Genomic DNA, 12938 nt, shown 5'->3' on the forward strand with positions numbered 1-12938 from the left:
AAGTTTGGTGTCAATATGCCAAAGCGTTGCAGAGATACAGCCTCAGAATCAGCTTGGCACCATGCCAACAATTTCGTTTATGTGTATATTCAAGAACGGTTTGTTCAACCAAAAAGCTTGTAATTACATTTGGCCAGCATTGTCTAAAGATGATCTGAGAATATATATAGGCCTATATGTTTTCAAAATCAGACCAACAATCTAGGATGAGTGCAAAAAGTAAATTCAAAATGGCGGACAGCAAGTTCGATCGGTATGACTCAAGAACTCTACCAAGACCAGTTTCATTAAAATAGGCAAAATTAACCAAAAGCTTTTAGCATTATTTGAAATTTCATTATAATTGGTGAACCTTTTTGAGAACCTCCAGGGCATGGTCCTGATGACACACAACAAGTTTCATAACGATAAACTAATGTGTTCAGAAAATAAAGCAATTTATGACAATCTTCAAAATGGCCAATGCCCAAAATTGCTGCTATGGGAAAATCGTATGACTCGGGATGCTGCAGTGAATTAAAAGAGAACCGTTTTATGATATTTGGGCAAACTGTATAAGCAAACTTAGCCATTTTTAATGTTATGCTGTACCGAAACATTGCCTCAGGTCATGCTTGTGATGGCATTTACCAAGATTCATCGTAATACACTAAAGCTATGCAGAGATATATCCTTGCAACCGATTTGGCGTGCTCTTAGTCAAATTCGTTTGCACGGTATTCAAGAATGGTTGGGTTTATCAAAAAGCTTTTAATATCTTTTTGTCTGCATGGTCTGGAGATGATCTGAGCCAATTTCGGTGAAAATTGGACGAACAGTGTTGGACAAGTTCTAAAAAGTTTTCTCCGAAAATTCCAAACAGCAGAAGAATTTTCATGACAGAAAATGAAATCATTTGCATGACGGGCAATCGAATCTTCTTGAGCCAATCAGAGTGGAAAGGTTTTTTTCTTTTTTTTTCTAGCCTTACGGTTCAAAAGTTATTAGCGTAAACGTGAGTCAGTTGGAGGTGCTTGAGGGAATCCAGAATTCCCGCGGTTAATGTTGAGACTGTCCTTTCAGTGTGGCAAATTTCATAATTTTCCCGCAAGCAGTTCTATGGGCTGCCATAGACTCAAGAGCAGAAGAAGAGGAAGAAGATACACTAACATATACAATAGGTGCCTACACACCTTTGGTGCTTGGCCTCTAATAAGTTTTACCTGAAGTGAATATCTGTGTTGTTACTGTTGGGAGCTTTCCAATGAGCCACAATAGTTGATTTGACATCATTTGAAGTATGACTGACAGATGTGCCCTGAAAGACAGAGTATGCTGGTTCACATCAACGAGTACAATCCTATCTTCATTCCTTCTTTGATATATGTAGATATTTATCAAGTCACTTAATTATGTAATGCAAGGTCAAAACTTCTTTACTGAAGGAAGCTTCCCAAAGTCATATATGTTTGGAATGACATGAGGGTGAGCAAATAACAGGAACGTCCACTGTCCCTTTAATAAAAGTTTTACCTCGGTTCCACAGGTGAGTAATTGAGCATTGCTCCCTGTGACTGTGAAAGTTCCTACTGGACCCTTCTCATTCCTGGCCTGAAGAAGAAAGCCCTTGAATCCAGTATTATTTGCTTGTAGTGTCACTGACAATAAAACAGTGATGTTAACTGTGAACTTGAGGAAAACTGACACATACATCCAATACAAAAGATTACAAGACTCCACACTGAAAAAAAAAAAAAATCATCAAAATAATTTTATTTCAACTTGTTTTTGTTTACGAGAATTAACTCGATTTCTTTAAGTTTAGTATAATTTAAGTTTAAATTAGTTGTACAGCCAATTTGATAAAAAAAAAAGGATTTTGTTGCTTAAAAATCATTGCCAAAATGGTAAGGAAAAGGGGTAACACTTTACAAGTAGTTAACATTAGTTAATGACCTTAGTTAACATGAACTAAGAATGAACAATACTTCTACAGCATTAATTAATCTCAGTTAATATTAATTTCAACATTTACTAATACTAAAAAATAATTTAGGCTACTTTTAAATTATTAAAATCAAAGGTTGTATTTGTTAACATTAGTTAATGCACTGTGAACTAACATGAACAAACAAAGAACACCTGGATTTTTATTAACTAAAGATTAATAAATATTGTAACAAATGTATTGCTCATTGTCAGGTCATGGTAGTTAATACATTAACTAATGTTAACTAATGAACATTATTGTAAAGTGCTAGTGGAAAAGTGGTTATTTCTGAGAAAAGCATGTGTTTGCAGATAGTGTTTAATGAAATGTAATTTATACATGTTTTCACAGATGAATAGGGTTGTCACTAACCTGTGATCACCTGACCATCTGTGTAGCTTGAGGCATCTGAGGTGACAGTATATGGAGGTTCTAATGAGGTTAAGTTAGTCCCATGTCCAGGAGTCATAGACATGCATGCCGGAGTCACCTGTCCATTTTTATATGCCGTTATAGCATGAAGATTCAGTCCAAAAACCAGGATGAGAAACTGTACATGCATCTAAAACAGGAAAAATCAAAAAGATGGATTTTCAATTTCAATAGCATATAGATAACAAGTTTAAATATTCCTAATGACAATTATTGACATTTGAATGAAAACAATAAAGTCAAGTGCACTATTTTGTACCAATAAATGTTTTAACCAAGAGTTACCAACTTTAACAAAACCAAACAGCAATGTTGTGTTGCTTTCCAGAAAATGTCACTATCTGATTTGTGTCAGGAAGAAGAGGGATGTTTATAACAATGTTCAATGTTCTCGAATGTTCTATATATCAATGTTCTTGATAACAGGAATGTAAATGAGCAGGCTAAAAAAAGCATCCTTATTGCTATCGGAAAACAATAAAGAAAAGGGAGTGGATATGTGATGTATGAGGAAATAAAACATTCGTCTCTCTTCTAGAAGCTAATATACTTTCATAATTTCACTTTAGAATACTGTTCCAAATAAGTCATTCCTTCTGAAGGATTTGGTAATATTTAAGTCATTACTAGTAGGTTACCATGATCTTTACTTTAGAATAAATTATACATTGTGCATACTCTCATTAATTATGAACCTGTATTTAGTAGTTCTTAGTCCTCTGGGAGTTATGAAAATAATAGAAGTTACTGAATAGTTCTCGAATGTTCTATATATCAATGTTCTTGATAACAGGAATGTAAATGAGCAGGCTAAAAAAAAGCATCCTTATCGCTATCGGAAAACAATAAAGAAAAGGGAGTGGGTATGTGATGTATGAGGATATAAAAGTGGTGAATTGTGAAAAATAAAAGTGGATATTAGAATTATGAGGAAATAAAACATTCTCCTCTCTTCTAATATACTCTTTTCATGTCTTTTGTACTTCTTAAATGTGTAAAAATGGATGAGTGGAGTTGAGTGCTTTTCTAAAACTAACAGAGATCACCTGAATGTGCATCATAAATTGTATCCACGTGACACATATATATTTATTATTGGACAAAGTTCACGAAGTGATAAGAAATCCGATTTATTACATGTAAATTGGTTGCCAGGTTTCTTGGCCCACTTTGAGTCATGTACCAAAAAACAAAACAAAAAAGCATGCCAACGGTATATTAGCTTCTAAGAACACTATGCCTACCATGTAAATATATATTTGTCATAACTCCATCCAATCCCCCAGCGCTAGACTCCTCAGCTCCACTAACTCGTTCTCTTTCCCTGGAATATAAACCATCTGCAACTTAAGAACTGTTAAACCACATTCACACTTACACCGTTGTCTGGTGTATAAAGTTTTAGGAAGTTTATATAACAACTATTTCTTTGAAAATATATTCTCTATTTTTATTTATAAATGTATTAAATTATTTTTTTTAATTATTAATTCTATTTTATTTTTAATACAAATTTTATATAATTTTATATATTATTATTTTAAATAATACTCAGCATAAATGAAATTTTGACTTGTTTAAATATCAAATAAATTTTGCTCTATGGTAAATCTAAATGAATGAGAGTAAATGTCCCAATCACAACCGAAATACATTTACATGGGAAAACTAGAACACAATATAAAGTTACGCATGCACAATCACAAATACAAAAGAGTTTTTATACACCCACATGAAATTCAATCTGTATTCAGTCTGTATTTATGGGATCGAAATGTCCTCACTCTCAATAAAGAGCATTCAAACAACTCCACAATCTGGATGAGCAAACTTCTCACTCTTACACAGTAGGTTTCACTTTGCTGTCTTTGAATGAGAATCTAACAGCTGAAGAACATGCAAATTATATTTTTTTAAACAAATTTTATTGGTTCCACAGCATCATAACAAATAGCAGAGTTATAATGCTTTTCACTTTAGAATACTGTTCAAGTAGTCATTCCTTCTGAAGGATTTGGTAATACTTAAGTCATTACTAGTAGGTTCCCATGATCTTTACTTTAGAATAAATTATACATTGTGCATACTCTCATTAATTATGAACCTGTATTTAGTAGTTCTTAGTAGTCCTCTGGGAGTTATGAAAATAATATAAGTTACTGAATAGTTAAAGGGTACATAACATGCACAGTTTCACTTAATCTCATGTTAATCTTGAGTACCTATAGAGTAGTCGTGCATCTTTAATATCTCCAAAAAGTGTTTAGTTTTATTATATTCATAAAAGAAAAATACAGCTTCCGATTCTCTCCGGAAAAGGCTGAGGTCCTGGAGGCGGAGCTATAGAGTCTAGCGGTAGTGCTTGATTTCCAGCAAAAGACAGAAATCTGATCCAGTTGTACTTACATGAATGGGGTCTTTTATCACTGGGACCGCTCCACGTTTTAATAGCAAACGATTTGCAAATCCAGCGTCGACCTGGGCCTTGTTAATAAAACATTCGTCACTGAAATGACCAGAACACACAACCGCACTTCCTACACTCCGTTGCTGCCTCGGAAAAACAGACTGCATCCACTGTTCCTGTAACACTGGGTTCTTTGGAAAGCTGAACACGGTAAGCTTTCCCTCACATCCAAAAACGTCTCCGGTTACTATCGTAACCTCGGTTCCCTGAGAGGCGGGAACGAGACATTACGTCACTGACGTATATGGGAACTCCCTTCCTCCTCATTTTCACTGAAATCTTATAGGCTAACGCCAGCTGGAGACAGCTGGCCAATTGACGCAAAACATGCAAATGCTGACCGGACCGCGGGCAGTATAAATAGCATGGGCGCGGCAATAACGTCAGAATCAAGACTGAACGCTAGCACAGCTGATCAAACGGCGAGCACGGCGGCTGACGTAATGTCTCGTTCCCGCCTCTCAGGGAACCGAGGTTACGATAGTAACCGGAGACGTTCCCTTTCAAGGCGGTCACTTCGACATTACGTCACTGACGTATATGGGAACTGTATAGAATCCCGCCGTGAGCGCAGTGAAGATAAGCCCTGAACGGGGTCAAGCTACACTCCCACGAGAGACAACAGTTCTCAGCCAGCAGCGCCGCTAGGAGCACTCGAACTGATAGGCGAAACTAGAGTAAGAAACGTCTGTTCCGACCTACCCAGTTGCAAATCCAATGCAATGAAGCGAAGGCTGCACTGGACAGGGCAGCACAACACCATAAGCACTCAGCATAAGAGTTAACACAGTGTCAACGGCAAAGCGGTGACAGCTGCATAACCTTATAGCCATACACAGAGTTAACAGTACATTGAAAACTACTGTGTAATGCGGAAACAGCTATGTATAGTCATTATATACATTATAGTCATAACACAGAGTTAGCAGCAATGGTAACTCTGGATAATGCAGACTACTGTACAGCTGGTGGTAACAGTTCATGAGTACATTAATAAAACTCACCAACCCACGACGCTATAGGCAGTGCATAAAACTTGAAACCCTGGCGAACGTGTTCTGAGAAGACAGCCAGCATACCTAAATCCCGTGGGCATTAAGCCAGATTGAAAAGCGTCAAATTCAGTGAGAAAGTCTCAGTCCCTAGTACCATCCACCAAGCACACAAACAGCTAGTCAGACTGCTGCCTAGTGGTCCACGTACATCCGCAAAGCCCTTACAGGGCCAACAGCACTCTGAGTATCAGCATCATGTGAGGCTGACGGCTCAGCAGAAGGCGGGCAGGGATCAATCTGTGCTCTGAACGGTGTAAGCGACTGGAACGCAGCCTGGTATTGGACGGAGAGTGACGCTGCAGTCACTAGGTCCGAGACAATGCAACATCATTCATGTAGAATGAGCGTAGGTCTCCAAGTGCTTCGCTGGGGCGAGAGCAGGTGGAAGGTCATTCTCAAGGAGATCTCTCAGCACTTATTAGTGTGAAGTGTCTTGTTCAACTAAGGACCCAGCAGCAGACACACAAGAAGGTTCCACACCTTGGGGCTGGGGTGCCAATCATCTGAGGGGGATAGTCATGGGGGAGCCCCATAACTCTCTCAGGTCCGTGAACCGGGGATGATAGGCCAGTAAGGGGGTCACGAGGAAACTGACACTGCCTTGTAGAACATAGCCAATGTTCTAAAGCCGATGTACCGAAGTGCAAATTAACACATAACTGAATGTACATAAACACAGTGCCAGTGGCCGTAGCGACAACAACTGTGAATATACGCAGTTAGAAAATAGCCTTCCATAATAGCATAGCACCTCAGAAGTACACAAACACAGTCGTAGCCGTAGCTAGAACTGTGAGTATACGAGTTAGTACAGAATAGCCAGTTGCACTGAAGGAAACGGGGCAACATAACAGCGTAGCACATGTACGTAACAGCATCGGTCGCTGTAGCGCCAACTATACGCAGTAGCTCAGTATAGGCACTGAAGGATACGGGGCAACACCGCAGCATGAACACATCCATGTGCAATAATGCAGCGCAGGTCACAGGTCGACAGAGACTGTGAATATGCACAGTTCGACTGGGATAGCTAGTCGCACTAAGATACAGGGCAACATGACAGCATAACACAAGTGCGTAAGAATAGCGCATCCATGTATGTACATAACGCAGCGTAAGTCACCGTAGCTGAGATGCACGGTTAGATCAGGATGGCTAGCTGCACTGAAGGAAACAGGGCAGCATTACAGCATAACACATCCGTGCACATACATACATCCAGAAACTGTGAATATGCACGGTAGATTAGGATAGCTAGTTTTGCACTGAAGGAACAGGGCAACAAAATAGCAAAAACACATCCTTGTACATAAGTGCAGTGTAGTCGCCGTAGCGATAGAACTGTGAATATGCACAGTTAGATAGGACAGCTGGTTGTTGCACTGAAGGATAGAGGGCAACATAACAGCATAACACATCAGTGTGCACATTTAAAACATCTGTGTGTATAATGCAGCGCTAGTCGAAGCGACCGAAACTGCATGAATATGCGCAGTTCAAACACAATGGTCAGTTACGTTGAGGGCAACATAACAGCATAACGCTTCAGTGTGTACACAGATGAAGCGCAAGTCGCCGTAGCGACGACTGTGACTATGCACAGTTAGATAGGATAGCTAGTTGCCCTGAAGGATACAGGGCAACGTGATAGCATAGTTACATTGATGTGTACAAAACACAGCGTCAGAAGCATAGCGACATCGACTGTGAATACGTAGTTAATCAGAATAGCCGGTTGCACTGAGGATACAGGGCAATATATAACGGCATAAACCATAGACACATATCAATGTACATAACACAGCGTCAGTGGCAGCGCACAACAACTGTGAATACACAATAAGAGTAGCCAGTTGCACTGAAGGAACAGGGCAATATATAACGGCGTAATCGTAACACATATCAGTGCGTAGTGTGTACACAGCGTCAGTTGCATCGCATAACAACTGTGAATATGTAGTAATCAGAATAGCCATTTGCACTGAAGGATACAGGGCAATATATAACGGCAAAATCATAACACATATAGTGTGTACGTAAACACAGCGTCGGTTGCATCGGGCAACAACTGCGAATACGAACTGTGTAGTAATCAGAATAGCCATTGCACTGAAGGATACAGGGCAATATATAGTGGCATAAATCCAAACACGCAGTGTGTAGTGTGTACATAACAGAGTCAGTTGCACCGCGCAACAACTGCGAATACGTACTGTGTAGTAAACAGAATAGCCATTGCACTGAAGGATACAGGGCAATATACAACGGCAAAATTCATAACACATATCAGTGTGTAGTGTGTGCATAAACACAGCGTCAGTTGCATTGCGCAACAACTGTAAATACGTAGTAGTCAGAATAGCCATTTGCGCTGAAAAATACAGGGCAATATATAGTGGCATAAATCCAAACACGCAGTGTGTAGTGTGTACGTAACACAAAGTTAGTTGCATCGCGCAACAACTGCGAATACGTACTGTGTAGTAAACAGAATAGCCATTGCACTGAAGGATACAGGGCAATATACAACGGCAAAATTCATAACACATCAGTGTGTAGTGTGTACATAAACACAGCGTCAGTTGCATTGCGCAACAACTGTAAATACGTAGTAGTCAGAATAGCCATTTGCGCTGAAAAATACAGGGCAATATATAGTGGCATAAATCCAAACACACAGTGTGTAGTGTGTACGTAACACAAAGTTAGTTGCATCGCGCAACAACTGCGAATACGTACTGTGTAGTAATCAGAATAGCCATTGCACTGAAGGATACAGGGCAATATACAACGGCAAAATTCATAACACATATCAGTGTGTAGTAATCAGAATAGCCATTTGCGCTGAAAAATACAGGGCAATATATAGTGGCATAAATCCGAACACATAACAGTGTGTAGTGTCGTGTGTACGTAACACAGAGTCAGTTGAATCACACAACAACTGTGACTACGTAGTAATCAAAATAGCCAGTTGCACTGAAGGATACAGGGCAATGTCGTGGCATAAGCATAACACACACATCAGTGTACATAAACACAGCGTCAGTGGCGTCGCACAACAACGGTGAATACATAGTTGAATCAGAATAGCCAGTTGCACTGAAGGATACAGGGCAATTTATGGCGGCATAAATCATGAACACATAACAGAGTGCGGTGTACACACACAGCATCATTTGCGTTGCACAACTACTGTGAATATGTTGTAATCAGAATAGCCATTTGCACTGAAGGATACAGGGCAATATATAACGGCACAAATCATAGCACATATCAGTGTGCAGTGAGTACATAAACACAGCGTCAGTGGCGTAGCGACAACAACTGTGGATACGTAGTTGAATGGCCAGTTGCACTGAAGGATACAGGGCACAAACATAGCACATATCAGTGTGCAGTGAGTACATAAACACAGCGTCAGTGGCGTAGCGACAACAACTGTGAATACGTAGTGAAATAAGCACATCAAAATGTAATGTTACGTAGGCCCAGCGTCAACAGCATAAGCGGTAACGACTGCGCAACCCCGTAGTCAAGACTGACTAGGGGTAAACAACACTCACCGGATTGTGTGGCTGTGCACTTTCCATTGTCAGAGCGAGGCGGCTAGAGACCTCTATGCTAGAGACTCATAACATCCGTACTTCCCTTTTTTCTTTTTGGACACGGAGCCATGGGCTTTGCCTCGTCTCTCTAGACGCGCGTCTTGCGCACGACTACCAAAGGACGCCGTGGAAGACGGCGTCTTTCTTGAAGTAGCCTGGCTGAGATAACGTACCGGGCTAAGTATCCTTATCGACAGAGCCTCTCGCGTCGAGTCCTTCTAGCGAGCCCGCGAAAAGGACCGGTCACCGGAGTGGCGACGGGCGGCGTCAACTCGTCTTAGGGCGGGAGAGGGCCCACCAGCGGCCTGCTGGCGGCAGTGGGCCTCGTCTCCGCTGATGCCCGAGTTTATTCCCCTGAGGGCGCGCACTGTCCGGCACATGCCCGCCGTCGTGAGTGCGGCCTCGGTTGATCCTTGTAAGGTAGAGCGAGTCGATAGGACCCGCACATATCTGGCATGAAAGTTAGCAGCCATCGGATGCGGGGAGGAAACATGCTGAGTAACCTCTATTGCAACTTCCACGATGACTTCAGATAAGACTTCTAGCGTGAAGAAAGAGATTCTGACGTTATTGCCGCGCCCATGCTATTTATACTGCCCGCGGTCCGGTCAGCATTTGCATGTTTTGCGTCAATTGGCCAGCTGTCTCCAGCTGGCGTTAGCCTATAAGATTTCAGTGAAAATGAGGAGGAAGGGAGTTCCCATATACGTCAGTGACGTAATGTCGAAGTGACCGCCTTGAAAGGGAACAGCTATGTATAGTCATTATATACATTATAGTCATAACACAGAGTTAGCAGCAATGGTAACTCTGGATAATGCAGACTACTGTACAGCTGGTGGTAACAGTTCATGAGTACATTAATAAAACTCACCAACCCACGACGCTATAGGCAGTGCATAAAACTTGAAACCCTGGCGAACGTGTTCTGAGAAGACAGCCAGCATACCTAAATCCCGTGGGCATTAAGCCAGATTGAAAAGCGTCGAATTCAGTGAGAAAGTCTCAGTCCCTAGTACCATCCACCAAGCACACAAACAGCTAGTCAGACTGCTGCCTAGTGGTCCACGTACATCCGCAAAGCCCTTACAGGGCCAACAGCACTCTGAGTATCAGCATCATGTGAGGCTGACTGCTCAGCAGAAGGCGGGCAGGGATTAATCTGTGCTCTGAACGGTGTAAGCGACTGGAACGCATCTTGGTATTGGACGGAGAGTGACGCTGCAGTCACTAGGTCCGAGACAATGCAACATCATTCATGTAGAATGAGCGTAGGTCTCCAAGTGCTTCGCTGGGGCGAGAGCAGGTGGAAGGTCATTCTCAAGGAGATCTCTCAGAACTTATTAGTGTGAAGTGTCTTGTTCAACTAAGGACCCAGCAGCAGACACACAAGAAGGTTCCACACCTTGGGGCTGGGGTGCCAATCATCTGAGGGGGATAGTCATGGGGGAGCCCCATAACTCTCTCAGGTCCGTGAACCGGGGATGATAGGCCAGTAAGGGGGTCACGAGGAAACTGACACTGCCTTGTAGAACATAGCCAATGTTCTAAAGCCGATGTACAGAAGTGCAAATTAACACATAACTGAATGTACATAAACACAGTGCCAGTGGCCGTAGAGACAACAACTGTGAATATACGCAGTTAGAAAATAGCCTTCCATAATAGCATAGCACCTCAGAAGTACACAAACACAGTCGTAGCCGTAGCTAGAACTGAGTATACGAGTTAGTACAGAATAGCCAGTTGCACTGAAGGAAACGGGGCAACATAACAGCGTAGCACATGTACGTAACAGCATCGGTCGCTGTAGCGCCAACTATACGCAGTAGCTCAGTATAGGCACTGAAGGATACGGGGCAACACCGCAGCATGAACACATCCATGTGCAATAATGCAGCGCAGGTCGACAGAGACTGTGAATATGCACAGTTCGACTGGGATAGCTAGTCGCACTAAGATACAGGGCAACATGACAGCATAACACAAGTGCGTAAGAATAGCGCATCCATGTATGAACATAACGCAGCGCAAGTCACCGTAGCTGAGATGCACGGTTAGATCAGGATGGCTAGCTGCACTGAAGGAAACAGGGCAGCATTACAGCATAACACATCCGTGCACATACATACATCCAGAAACTGTGAATATGCACGGTAGATTAGGATAGCTAGTTTTGCACTGAAGGAACAGGGCAACAAAATAGCAAAAACACATCCTTGTACATAAGTGCAGTGTAGTCGCCGTAGCGATAGAACTGTGAATATGCACAGTTAGATAGGACAGCTGGTTGTTGCACTGAAGGATAGAGGGCAACATAACAGCATAACACATCAGTGTGCACATTTAAAACATCTGTGTGTATAATGCAGCGCTAGTCGAAGCGACCGAAACTGCATGAATATGCGCAGTTCAAACACAATGGTCAGTTACGTTGAGGGCAACATAACAGCATAACGCTTCAGTGTGTACACAGATGCAGCGCAAGTCGCCGTAGCGACGACTGTGACTATGCACAGTTAGATAGGATAGCTAGTTGCCCTGAAGGATACAGGGCAACGTGATAGCATAGTTACATTGATGTGTACAAAACACAGCGTCAGAAGCATAGCGACATCGACTGTGAATACGTAGTTAATCAGAATAGACGGTTGCACTGAGGATACAGGGCAATATATAACGGCATAAACCACCATAGACACATATCAATGTACATAACACAGCGTCAGTGGCAGCGCACAACAACTGTGAATACACAATAATCAGAGTAGCCAGTTGCACTGAAGGAACAGGGCAATATATAACGGCGTAATCGTAACACATATCAGTGCGTAGTGTGTACACAGCGTCAGTTGCATCGCATAACAACTGTGAATACGTAGTAATCAGAATAGCCATTGCACTGAAGGATACAGGGCAATATATTGTGGCATAAATCCAAACACGCAGTGTGTAGTGTGTACATAACACAGAGTCAGTTGCATCGCGCAACAACTGCGAATACTTACTGTGTAGTAAACAGAATAGCCATTGCACTGAAGGATACAGGGCAATATACAACGGCAAAATTCATAACACATATCAGTGTGTAGTGTGTACATAAACGCAGCGTCAGTTGCATTGCGCAACAACTGTAAATACGTAGTAGTCAGAATAGCCATTTGCGCTGAAAAATACAGGGCAATATATAGTGGCATAAATCCAAACACACAGTGCGTAGTGTGTACGTAACACAGAGTTAGTTGCATCGCGCAACAACTGCGAATACGCACTGTGTAGTAATCAGAATAGCCATTGCACTGAAGGATACAGGGCAATATACAACGGCAAAATTCATAACACATATCAGTGTGTAGTGTGTACGTAAACACTGCGTCAGTTGCATCGCGCAACAACTGTGAATACGT

Source organism: Scardinius erythrophthalmus, assembly GCF_964197995.2.
Source record: "Scardinius erythrophthalmus genome assembly, chromosome: 9".
Lineage (NCBI taxonomy): Eukaryota > Metazoa > Chordata > Actinopteri > Cypriniformes > Leuciscidae > Scardinius > Scardinius erythrophthalmus.